The sequence below is a fragment of the Helianthus annuus genome, chromosome 4, assembly GCF_002127325.2.
Source record: "Helianthus annuus cultivar XRQ/B chromosome 4, HanXRQr2.0-SUNRISE, whole genome shotgun sequence".
NCBI lineage: Eukaryota > Viridiplantae > Streptophyta > Magnoliopsida > Asterales > Asteraceae > Helianthus > Helianthus annuus.
Window position 1 is genome coordinate 175,228,568 of NC_035436.2, and position 13,548 is coordinate 175,242,115.

The 13,548-nt window shown below is 37.3% G+C and overlaps 1 long non-coding RNA gene and 1 other non-coding gene across 2 annotated transcripts; both read left to right on the plus strand.

Annotated features, from left to right (window-relative positions):
• Nucleotides 1-2,424: 2,424 nt before the first annotated feature.
• Nucleotides 2,425-12,727, plus strand: LOC110935104. The gene is made up of 9 exons (XR_002588873.2): nucleotides 2,425-2,616; nucleotides 2,893-3,068; nucleotides 3,439-3,468; nucleotides 3,565-3,644; nucleotides 11,555-11,590; nucleotides 11,935-12,040; nucleotides 12,142-12,279; nucleotides 12,368-12,503; nucleotides 12,589-12,727. It is a non-coding gene; the product is annotated as an uncharacterized LOC110935104 (long non-coding RNA).
• LOC118491862 lies at nucleotides 8,772-8,878 on the plus strand. Its single transcript, XR_004892307.1, has one exon. It is a non-coding gene; the product is annotated as a small nucleolar RNA R71 (small nucleolar RNA).
• Nucleotides 12,728-13,548: the final 821 nt, after the last annotated feature.

A 13,548-nucleotide genomic window follows, 5' to 3' on the forward strand; every position in this document is an offset into this window, starting at 1 on the left:
AACACCATGTATGAACATGCTCTGAATGGTGTTATATTTATGAACGGTTATAAGTCCTTAAATCAAGGATTTTCTCTCTCCAAATCCTTAAATCAAGGATTACCATATTTGAATTTGTTAATGCATTTACAATTATACCCTTTTCAATTAATTTAGATCTAATGGTTGAGATTCTTTCTTACCTTTCTCACACTTTTGGTCTTTTTTACAATAACTTCACCCTATATATATATATATATATGAACTTGTCCGAACTTATGATGATAATCGGTTTATTATTATTCATAATGAACTTAGGCTACTTTATCTATGATTCTAGGCTTCTCGTTGTTGATTCTAATGGGCAAACTAGGACCCATAAAATCACATACAACTTAGTGTCAAAACGAGTACTTAGACGATATATTTTCTTGTATACATACTTTTGTTCTTAAATTCTAAATCCTGAATCCAACCACTCCATAAACTCCGTATGACCTTACACCTTCGTTTCCCCATTCTCAACCACTCGTAATTCACGGATAATCGGAAAGCGTTGCAAAATTGTGAGTATACATGACCCCTTTTTCTTTTATACTTTTGGGTGCAATACGTTATATTATTAAACACACACAAACACTTATACTTTTATGCAAACACAAACAATCCAATCATACATGCTTAAATACGTGATACTTGATTTGTATTCTTGGAACATTCTTATGTGATTTACTTGTCATTAACTTTGTTTAAAGCCTCCCCTTAACATGTGTAGCGTTATAGGAGTAACGCACCGCCCGTATTCTTGAGGTCATGTTAAGTTTAGTCATACAAAAACGGTCTTATCATTGCTACGATAAGATTACGCTAGCGGTAATAAGAGGATTGACTTGTAAAATTGCATGCCTTGATACATTAATCAAGTTAACTATTTTTGTCATGTGGATTGTTCAAACTTTTATATATGCTAGTACTCAAACTTGTATACTCGCCAATACTTTTGTATTGAACTATACTTTAAAACGTAATTGCAAGATTTTGACGATGATGATGACGTATGGAATCTAGTAGGATGCCTAGAAACGCACTTTAAATTTTAAATACTTGTTGTATTGTAATTTATTTTGTTTCAAACTTGTTGTATTTCCATTTCAAACAATGTACTTAATGTTAGCAATGAAATGAAATTGTTTATTAAATACTTGTCACATTTAGTGTAATGAAGTCTCGAGCAATCTTGTTCGTCTCACTCCGATGTTTCCACCATCGGTTGAGGTGTGACAGGCCTAACCCTAATAAAAAAAATATGACAAAAACTTGAAGCGAATATGAATATAACCTTTAAAAGTTTTTGCGCGCCAAATGATAATGGCAACAAAGACGAAGTAGAGTATAAAAAGTAAAACTGAAGCGTAAAAAATACGATGAATTCCGTAGAGGCATGTAGCGTTGATAAAAAAACCATACGCTAGTCTTTTGGAGGTTTTATCAAACTTCAACTATTTTTATCAAACTTATCCCTAATGAACATGTATTTCACATACTTATACGTGGAAGCATGACACAGTTAAAATTATCTGTTCATTTGGAAAAAATAGTTATGAGTTGTATGGTTTTCGTGTTAACCAAATAATAATTCTTAAAAAATTAATATGACAAAAAATTAATTTTTTTTTATAGTGATACTAGGTTAGAATCCCGTGTATTACACGTGTTGAATAAATGTAATTCTATATACCAAATAATATAAAAATAATAGGTTCTACCTTTAACTACTTTAGTTTAATAAAATAAATAAATCATTTACATTATATTAATTTATATTTAGCATACATCTTTTGTTAATTTCAGGATAAATAATTTTGAAATCTGATAAATAATTTAAAATATTAGATTATCTTCTATACGATTTGTTTAAATTTATATTAAATTTAATTTTATAATTATCTTTTAATTGATATTAATTATCTATAAAAAATAAATGGCTTCAATGAATGACATGTGTCCTCTCATTGATTTCTTTTATTATATAGCATAGATTTAGATTGATATAAATAGATTATAAAGGGTTAGAAAAAAAGACGTTGAGGGTTATGTTAAAAAATTATTCTAAAAGGGAAAAAGTGATATAACCATAGGGGCCAAAATCATAATTTACTCTAATATCAAATTAGATAACTAAGTTTGAATTTGAAGTAAATTGATAAATATAAAAGTAATAATTAAACTAAATAATATTTACTATGAGGGTTATATATCTATAATACTATAAAAAGGAGAAGTGATGGACAAGGATGTAATTTCATCACGCTTACAAACTTTAAAGCATTATGTACAAGATACATCAAGCCATTTGAGAGGGGGTGGAATCAAAGTTTTAAGACACTTCAGGGTTAGTATAGGGATTTCACCGTTGCAAATTCATTATAGCCTGTAAACTGAAGATGTCCTTTCGTTTCCACTCCCATCCCCTGCCTGTACCATACAAATCCCCATTACAACCTGGAACCCTAGCGAAGTTTAATTTACGCTCTCTCCAATCTCACTTTTTCTCTCGATCTGGAACCCTACCCTCTCCATTGGGATGACGAATACTGGAGATGTAGAACACCGATTTGAAGAAACCCTAACCGTTTTGTAGGTTTGTTCCTATTCTTGTTCCCGATCTTGTTTCAGTTCTTCTTGTTCAAATATTTTATAGAATCTGTTAATTTTTTATCTTGTTTTCTACATTCAAAGTTGATGTTTTATCCGTAAGTGTTCTGTGATTTGACAATTTGTCGAATTTCTGTTTTAAAATTTGTAATGCGAATGTATTCGATTGATCTTATTTGTTTATATCACTGTTTGATTCATATGAAATATTGAAATTAGAGAAGCATTTGATCGTAAGTTCCTGTTCTTCACTTACAGTGTGGAAATAGAAAGAGGCTGGGATGTGTGATACTGATAGTTGATAGTGAATTAATCAGATGAAAATGGAATTGTTGTGCAGGAAATAAACATGTTTCAACGTGTTGATTGAAGGGTTATAAATGAACAAGATTCATATCATCATCCTCTCCTTCATCCCCTCAAATTCTCAGCAGGTTAAAGTTTTTTATTTACTTTTTCTATTTAGTTTTTAGTCTATATGAACCTTCATATGATATGTAGCTCAACTTTTTGTTGATCTTCTTGATGAAGACCCTGGATTATGATCATTACAAGCTTGCTGTTTTTTGAGTGGATTATTAATATTGTTTTTCTTTCATTTTTTGGTTTCATGTTTTTGCGTGGATTATTTATATTGTTTTTCTTTATTTTTTGGTTAATTTATGAATCAATAAGCAAAGAAGAAAACAAGGGTTTTGTTAGAAAACCAAACAAAAAGATAAAGTTTGGTGCTTTTTGATAATTGTTGTATGTTAATGAAAATTTTGATTTACTGCTTTATATATGTTTTATTTTATTTTGCAGCAACAAATATGAAGATTATTTGAATCCACGGTACATTTTTGCGTCGTTTGTATTAGTTTGATCTATTTTTGAGTTCTTGTTGCAATTTTTTGTATTGATTCAACAGATCTGATTGATATGTTGTAGGTCTCGTAACGTCGGTGCTTGTGTTGTTACTTTCACTGCTGGTGGACTTGGTGTTCTCAACGCCATTGCGGGTGCTTACTGTGAGAATCTTCTGCTGATTTGTGATGTGTGTCGGTGTGTATATATTTTAGATATATATTTAAGCCCCTTTTTACACTTTTAGCCAAGTTTTAAATTTATAAAACACGATATTCACTAACACTAAACACACATATGGGCAAGTGCACCCATCGTGGACGTAGTATAGTGTTGGTAAGATACCGAGGTCGTCCAAGGACACAAGAGATTTTAATACCGGTTTATCCTCAACGTCTAATCAAATCAAAAAGTGAGAAAAATGTTTTAAACTAAGAAAAATAAAAACTAACTAAATGCTGAAAATAAAAATAAAATAAAAACAGATACACAAGATGAATCACTTGGATCCGACACGTGTATTAGTATAACCTTTGATTATTTTCGCACTTTTGCACTTGTTTAAGAGATTATCTTAGTTATTGTAGTAGGCCCCTCTTTTGAAGGCGACGTTACCCTCAACCCAGTAGTTTGAGTCAGCAAGGATACAATCCTAAAGGGTCGGATTATTGAAAGATAATGAATTAAGTTATTAATGCAAATTGTGGTAGGCCCCGCTTTTGGCGGTGACGTTACCCTCGGCTAAGTAGTCTGAGTCAGCAGGGATACAGTCCTAAATAGCCGAGTTATAGTATTAATAGTAGTTAACTTATGAGGGGGTCAAAGAGTTTGGATCCCCGCCATCCAATACCTATGGGCATTGAAGGAGATCCTACTAAATTTGACCCAGGTCCCTTGCAGGACCTCTAAACGCTGAACAAGGGCAAGACCCTTACCAAACCGTTCCCTTAACCCCCGACCAGGTAGCCAACATACCTCCATATAGACCGTGGAGATATGAATGGTGAAAATCTTTTATTTTATATAGACAGTAAAATAATGCCAAGACACCACGGACAAACGATAAGGAAAGATCACCTTCAACATAAGTAACTAGTTATTAAAGTCATTAATACAAAACCAAATAAAAAGTGCAAAAGATTAAAAATAAAAAGTATTATACTAAACACTTGTCTTCACCAAGTGATGTAAGAGACTTAGGCAAACATGGCCTTGATTGTCAAGAACTCTTACGATCAATCTTGGATCCCGAGACGACTCACACACTCTACGATGGACAATGGATGATGGTGGTGGATGATGGTGTTATGGTGGTGGTGGGTGGTGGATGAAGTGTGAGAGAGGTGGTGTGCCAAGGGATGAGAGAGAATGAAGCCAAGCTCCTCTATTTATAGGCTGAACAGAAGGCTGGACACGGCCCCGTGTCTGCTGGACACGGCCCCGTGCCCGTCTGACATTCTCTCACTTCATTAATTGTAATTGCGAATTACAATTAATGCGCCTGCTGTACTTTCACCACGCCCCCGTGCCCGCTGGACACGGCCCCGTGGTGGGCAATGGAAGCTTCTACTGGTTTGTCTTTTCTGCTGCTTCCTGGGCACGCCCCCGTGTTCGCTGGACACGGGGCGTGTTCAGACTCTGTTTCTTCTCCTTTGCCTTGGGAGGTGCCGTTGAGGGTCCGGGCAGTCCACTTTTGTTCCTTTTCTTGTATTTTATGGTAGAATTAGTTGTCTTTTTGCTTCTTTTGTGATTTTGAGCTCATTTCATCCTGAAAATACAAAAGGAAGACAAAAACACTCTTTTTCCAACATTAGTACTTAAAAAGGGTTAGTTTTATGCCTTAATTGATGTGATTTATATGTTGCATTTTACACACATCAAATACCCCCACACTTGAACTTTTGCTTGTCCTCAAGCAAAACTCTTTAAATGTGGCTTACACTCCCAAATGGAATAGGTAGAAGAGAAGTTTTTTAGCTTGTCCTAGAGTGTTGGGAATCCAAGGTTTTTATAGGTTTTATTTTTATTTATTTACAATCCTATTCGTTATGATTTATTTTGAACGTTTCATAAGATGAATTACTTATTTGGGCATAGCATGCCTTATTAAAATTCTATTTATATACAAGTTCACATACCTCACGGGAGATCACTCAACACTCGGCCGAAGGTGTATATTTTAGTGAATCACTCAGAGCGGCACGGAACTTACGCCTTCCATAGGCTTGCCAAGCAATCAATCCTCCTCCTTTTTAACTTTTTACCTTTGTAAATATCAAGAGGACTTTTGGGGTGAAGGGTTAGGCTTGGGTTAAAGGTGGGTGGTTGGTTAGTGGTTAGTAAAAAGGGCGAAAATCGTAACAAGCGTTGGTTTTCGTGAAGTACCTTGTTTTTAGTGACTTTTTATTTTGAAGTATTTCTCCAAACAAGCTTTTATAGCTTTTGTTTGTTTTTGACTTCATCATCATTTTTTTTTTCGTCACATAAAAAGGTGAGTTTACGAAAAAGCGAGCTTGTTACTAAAATAAAGGGTGAAAAAAAAATAAAATAAAAAGGTTTTTGGTGGGTAAAAAGGGTTTTGGGGTAATGAAATGAAAGGTTTAGGCTCAAAGGGGCTATCTAGGGGGATTTTGGGTAGGTAAAAAAAATGAAAAATAATGGTTTTGAAAGAAAAATGGTTAGTCCTAATGCCTCCATCATTTACTTACTTGGGTTTAAGTTGGTAAGGACCGGGAATGTATCGTCGTGGCAAGTTCTAGATTTGTAAGAACCGAGCGGCTATTCACACAAGAAACGAAAAATGAGCATTTAATCTAAATATGTGTATTTTTATGCTCAATAAAGGCTCAAAACTCACTTTTGTGGGAATGGGTTTTTAATGTGACCAAGTATATATAATCGAATTTTTAACTAGACTTGTTATACCGTTTCATAATTTTCTTATGTTGGTTCTTTTTTTATCACGACGCTATCGGTTGTAAACTTGTAAAAATATAACCTTTTTAGAACTTGTTATTCCCAACTTAAACTAAGACAAGTAAATAAAAAATGAAAAAGTTTTTGAAAAAATTTGGGGTGTTTAGCGGTTCCAATAGAGTTTTGTGTAAGGCTTGTGTTTAGGATTTTGCAAAATTTCAAGGTTTTAGCATCCCCCCCACACTTAAATTACACATTGTCCTCAATGTGTCCAAAATAAAGTTTTTGGTTGATTAGAATGTGTAAAAGTGGGTTAAAAAGCAAAGATTTATGTTACTGGCATCCTAGACACGGCCCCGTGTTGACCGGGCACGGCCCCGTGGTCAAATGCCAGTAACAAAAATTACAGAATTGAGACAGAAGCCTGGACACGGGGGCGTGTCCGCTGAACACGGCCCGTGTCCAGTTACCTGAACTGGGTGATTTTCTGCAGGGGCTCAGCACGGGGCCGTGTTGGTTGGGCACGGCCCGTGTTGAGCCTTCTGTGATGGAGATTTTTGTCGGGTTGCTCTGTTCTTCGTGCATGGTTCCATTTTTCTCGTTCCCTTTTTCATCCATTACCACCATGAGTGTGTTTTATTCTGCAAAAACTAAAAGATTAAACTAAACTAAGGATAGATCCGCGGAATGCCTCCGTGGTGCGCCACGTTTATAAGGGTCCTTGGCTAGACCCGATTCCAGGTTATATATCTTCTGAGTGGAGTGCCTTGCTTCCCAAGTTACACCGTCGGAGAGCGGCATCCAAGCTTGAATCAATAACCTTCATGTAATTGACTGGGTCGTCGTCCTCTATTCTCTTCCCAACTCCGAACTTCACCTCATCATCCCCATACCTCAAAGTCAGTGTCCCGTCATTCATGTCTACCACTGCTTGTGCTGTGGCAAGGAAGGGTCTCCCTAATATAAGGGGGACCTCGGTGTCTTCCTCCATGTCGAGTATGACAAAGTCAACTGGATAAACGAATCTGCTTACCCTTACCAAGACATTCTCGATGACACCTTGTGGGAACTTGACTGATCGATCAGCGAGTTGTATGCTTATTTTTGTAGGGCTCGTGGTTCCCAAGCCAAGCCTTTTGAACATCGATGAGGGCATGAGGTTAATGCTAGCCCCTAAGTCGGCCAAGGCATTGCGAACGGGTGATTCCCCTATTGAGCATGGAATCGTGAAACTTCCGGGATCGATTTTCTTTTGGGGTAGTTTATTGAGTACGAGGGCAGAGCATTCTTCGCCTAAATTAACTAATTGCAAATTTTCAATTTTCTTTTTATGTGTAAGGAAGTCCCTCATAAATTTAGAGTATTTGGGCATTTGGGTTAGGACTTCGATAAAAGGAATATTGACATGCAATTGTTTTAATAGACTTTCGAATTTTGCGAACTGCTCATTGGTCTTTTGACGAATTAACCTACCGGGGTACGGAACTCGAGGAGCCTTGGTAGGCTCTGGTGATGGGGGAGAGTTCTTTTCCTGCAGATGTGTTGGCACTGTTTCTTCCGCAGGTGGAGGTACTTCTGCAGGCCCTACGGTGCGGTTTCGTAGTGTGATGAGGTGAACTTGCGCCTTTGGGTTTGTTTCGGTATTGCTAGGTAATGCGCCTTGCGGTCTCTCGGAAAAATTTTGTGCTAGTTGATTTATTTGTTTTTCTATGTTTTGAATGCTAGCTTGTTGATTCCTAAAATTAGATTCTAATTGTAGAAATCTTTCCGAGTTTTTCTTATCAGTGTCAGAGACGAGGCGAGATATAGTATCTTCGAGCCTTTCTCGTCCACCTTGTTGTTGAGTGAAATTTTGTGACTCATTTCTTGATTGCTGAAAGTTTGTTCGTTGGGTTTGTTGGTTACTACTATTGCCGGTTTCCCTCCAACCAAGGTTTGGGTGGTTTCGCCATCCTTGGTTGTAAGTTCCCGTTGGAGGACCCGACGGCCTAGGTCTATTATCAATGTAGTTTACCATTTCTTGTTGATCGTCCGTTTCTTTCATGCAACTCCAATTTTCATGTGACCCACCACACCCTTCACAAGCCATAACCGAGACTGTTTTTGTCATTTCTAATTTTTTTATTTTTGAAGAAAGGGCCTCGATTTGGGCTTGTAAAGAAGTGCTTTCATCGACCTTATGGGCGCCCGGGGCGATAGACTTATTTCCCCGGGGAGTGTGCCATTGAAAATTGGTTTGAGCAATTTCCTCAATCTGATTATATATTTCGTGTGGGCGTCGATTACCTAAAAGTCCCCCGGAGCTAGAATCAAGTGTCTGCCTAGTGTGTGGCAACAATCCATTGTAGAAAGTGGATACTTGTTGCCATATTGCGAGGCCGTGATGGGGACACTTGCGTAATAGCTCCTTGAACCTTTCCCAAGTTTCATATAAGGATTCCCCATCCTCTTGTGAGTATGTATTAATTTCAGCCATTAATTTAGCAGTTTTAGCAGGAGGGAAATACTTATATAGAAATTTTTGGGCTAGTTCATCCCAGGTGTTTACCGATCCAGCTGGGAGGGTGTTGAGCCAAGCTTTCGCTCGGTCTTTTAGTGAGAATGGAAACATACGGAGGCGGATGGCGTCGTTTGATGCTCCATTGATCCGAAAGGTATCACATATTTCTAAGAAATTAGTTATATGTAGATGAGGATCCTCGTCCGCAAGCCCGTGGAAGGTTGCGGAGTTCTGGAGCATTTGTATCAAATGCGGTCGAAGTTCGAAGTTATTGGCTTCGACATTCGGAGCATTGATAGCGGCGCCTAGATTACCTACGGTGGGCCGTAGATAATCCATAAGGGTACGTTGGTCCGCCATTGGGGGTGGATCACCCGAAACCTTCTCTTGGTTTTTGGCTTTTAACCTTTTTCTGAGAAAGCGTTCGGGTTCTTCTAGCGGTTCCTTTATGTCTTTATTGGAACTGGAGCTCATACACTACGTGAGGATGGCGTCGGGTTCCAAGTCCTACAATAAAAACAGAAAAGAATGTTGGTCAGAAGGTTCACCACGGCCCCGTGTTGAGCGAACACGGCCCCGTGGTCGGAATTACAGTGATTGTTTTTCAGATCCCAGTTACTGGAAGTTGGACACGGCCCCGTGTTGCACCGGCACGGCCCCGTGGTCAGCCTTCTGTAACTTGAAAAACAAAAACTGCCAGTAACGATGCTGAGCACGGCCCGTGTCCGACCAGGCACGGCCCCGTGCTGAGCTCTGCAGAAGCTGAAAATCTAAGAAAAAATCCTAAAAAAATTAAAGAAAAATAAAAATATGATTAGGCCGTTGATTCCTAAGTTTCTTAAAATCCTTGTGTCCCCGGCAGCGGCGCCAAAAACTTGATGTGTGTCGGTGTGTATATATTTTAGATATATATATTTAAGCCCCTTTTTACACTTTTAGCCAAGTTTTAAATTTATAAAACATGATATTCACTAACACTAAACACACATATGGGCAAGTGCACCCATCGTGGACGTAGTATAGTGTTGGTAAGATACCGAGGTCGTCCAAGGACACAAGAGCTTTTAATACCGGTTTATCCTCAACGTCTAATCAAATCAAAAAGTGAGAAAAATGTTTTAAACTAAGAAAAATAAAAACTAACTAAATGCTGAAAATAAAAATAAAATAAAAACAGATAGACAAGATGAATCACTTGGATCCGACACGTGTATTAGTATAACCTTTGATTATTTTCGCACTTTTGCACTTGTTTAAGAGATTATCTTAGTTATTGTAGTAGGCCCCTCTTTTGAAGGCGACGTTACCCTCAACCCAGTAGTTTGAGTCAGCAAGGATACAATCCTAAAGGGTCGGATTATTGAAAGATAATGAATTAAGTTATTAATGCAAATTGTGGTAGGCCCCGCTTTTGGCGGTGACGTTACCCTCGGCTAAGTAGTCTGAGTCAGCAGGGATACAGTCCTAAATAGCCGGGTTATAGTATTAATAGTAGTTAACTTATGAGGGGGTCAAAGAGTTTGGATCCCCGCCATCCAATACCTATGGGCATTGAAGGAGATCCTACTAAATTTGACCCAGGTCCCTTGCAGGACCTCTAAACGCTGAACAAGGGCAAGACCCTTACCAAACCGTTCCCTTAACCCCCGACCAGGTAGCCAACATACCTCCATATAGACCGTGGAGATATGAATGGTGAAAATCTTTTATTTTATATAGACAGTAAAATAATGCCAAGACACCACGGACAAACGATAAGGAAAGATCACCTTCAACATAAGTAACTAGTTATTAAAGTCATTAATACAAAACCAAATAAAAAGTGCAAAAGATTAAAAATAAAAAGTATTATACTAAACACTTGTCTTCACCAAGTGATGCAAGAGACTTAGGCAAACATGGCCTTGATTGTCAAGAACTCTTACGATCAATCTTGGATCCCGAGACGACTCACACACTCTACGATGGACAATGGATGATGGTGGTGGATGATGGTGTTATGGTGGTGGTGGGTGGTGGATGAAGTATGAGAGAGGTGGTGTGCCAAGGGATGAGAGAGAATGAAGCCAAGCTCCTCTATTTATAGGCTGAACAGAAGGCTGGACACGGCCCCGTGTCCGCTGGACACGGCCCCGTGCCCGTCTGACATTCTCTCACTTCATTAATTGTAATTGCGAATTACAATTAATGCGCCTGCTGTACTTTCACCACGCCCCCGTGCCCGCTGGACACGGCCCCGTGGTGGGCAATGGAAGCTTCTACTGGTTTGTCTTTTCTGCTGCTTCCTGGGCACGCCCCCGTGTTCGCTGGACACGGGGCGTGTTCAGACTCTGTTTCTTCTCCTTTGCCTTGGGATGTGTCGTTGAGGGTCCGGGCAGTCCACTTTTGTTCCTTTTTGTGTATTTTATGGTAGAATTAGTTGTCTTTTTGCTTCTTTTGTGATTTTGAGCTCATTTCATCCTGAAAATACAAAAGGAAGACAAAAACACTCTTTTTCCAACATTAGTACTTAAAAAGGTTAGTTTTATGCCTTAATTGATGTGATTTATATGTTGCATTTTACACACATCAATTTGTATTGTCGGTGGACCGAATTCGAATGATTATGTTACTAACATGATTCTTCATCATACTATCGAAATGCCGGATTTGAACCAGGAGCTTCGTTGTTTTTAGACTGTTACTTGTTATTAGGTATAATGATTTTAACCTGTTTCAACTCGACAAAATTGCCCCTTGATGTACAATCTATTTAAAAAACATTTTTTAACCGACCCGAACAGGTTTTGACCGACGACCCGACCCGACCCAACCTGTTTGCCAGTCCTAAACAAACCGATTAAAGTCTAGCTCAAAGTCTGGACATCATAGTTTGATCTGCCGGACCAGCCAGGTTTGGCGGTTTAAAGGTTTGATTTTTGTGGTCTAGCAGTCTAGCTAATTTAAATATTGTTAATAACCTGTTATAGATTCGTTTTTTTTTGTTCTAGGTGGATATTAGCTGATGTAAATTGTAATTTATGTACATGTCTTTGTAGATGATGAAGAGAACATGGGGAATATGACACCAACACATCATCTTCAGTTGTAAATGTAGGGTTCGCTTCAAGTACAGCAATTCAACCAGTTGGCATCACATAACTGGTATGTCGGAATCAACAAAACTCTCATTTGAATTTTAGGTTCTGCAATGTCTTTATTTTATAATACACTAGGCGCTTTCTGTGCGAATTTCTTTTTTGTAGTCATGTTAGGCCATCCATAGTGGTCATGTGAATGTGAAATAGTAGTTCAGCCACATAGGCAGGAGGGCGCATTAACTACTGGGAGGATATTGGAACGATCAAGTCTTTTCATAGCGTAATAGCGCTCTTACAAATGAGGTGATTCGCTTATTAAGTCTTACGTTCTTTTCATGAGTATAATTACTTTAATGTTTTAATTAGTGTTTTGTTCGATGTCACTTTGAAGGTACACAAGTTTCTTTTTTATGATCCGCCACCAACCAAGATTGAAAATTACAAGGTAAAGTCATACTCAAAATCCAAACCTTGCAGTCGTTGCCGTAATCCTACAAATGACTTCGTACTTATCCTAGCAAATCCAGGTCCCCTCTTTGATAACTTCTTGAATTTGACTATTTGAGGGGTTTTTTTTTTTTTTTTTAATTTAGTATGTGTTTTTTGTATTAGATTTGAATACGAATTTCAGCAACGTCATATGAGAGGTCACCATTGCACCCTTTAGTAGCATTCATGAGGACTCTTCCTGATCAATGTTATGGGACATTTCCGTATATCACGAGCTTCCTTATGCGTAGGTTACTATTTGAATAATTAGTAAGTATGCAAACACTCCTGATCTTTCATTTACTCCAACATTTCTTTTGTTTTCAGGTGATTTTATAAAGATGACAATGGTTAATAATAAAATGGATGGTACAAACCAGTCTCCGCCCCTCGTTCAACTCATGTGCCGTATAATTCGACATCTACCGCTCTATTCTTTAAGAACATCCTTCAACTCTTACTATTCCCCAAGATTTTTACCTATTTATTTATTTTTAATACCTTTTTTTATTTTTTTTCTATTTATGTCTTTCCTGATAGGCGCTGACCAAGTTAATACCAAAGGATACTCTTAAATTGTATCTTATAAACAATGGAGTCATCAATGTGTATATGCACTGGCTACATTTTTATCGGTGTAAAATTGTTGATTCCGCCGCAACGCGCGGGTTCCCCACTAGTAATTAATTAGAAGAAATTAAATTAAATTAATAATTATCCATAAGACATGACCTAATATGATGACAAGTGTCTCTAAAATGGTTTCTTTTATTATATAGTATAGATACAGATTTTATAAACAATAGTTAAAGATAATAATAAATATAATATAATATTATATTAAACGACAAAAAATAAGTTTATTTGTCTACTCAGATAAAACTAAAGCTTATCACTAAGGTACACTAACACATTAAGAGGAAAAGTAACATAAATCATACTTCTTTTCAAGAACCATTGATATTTCTTATCGTTATATTTTTATTATTACTATTGTTCTTTTTTCAAGAACTATTAATATATCTTAAATTTTGTTATCAACTTGATAATTTTTAATCTCATACAGTGATATTAACAACATTC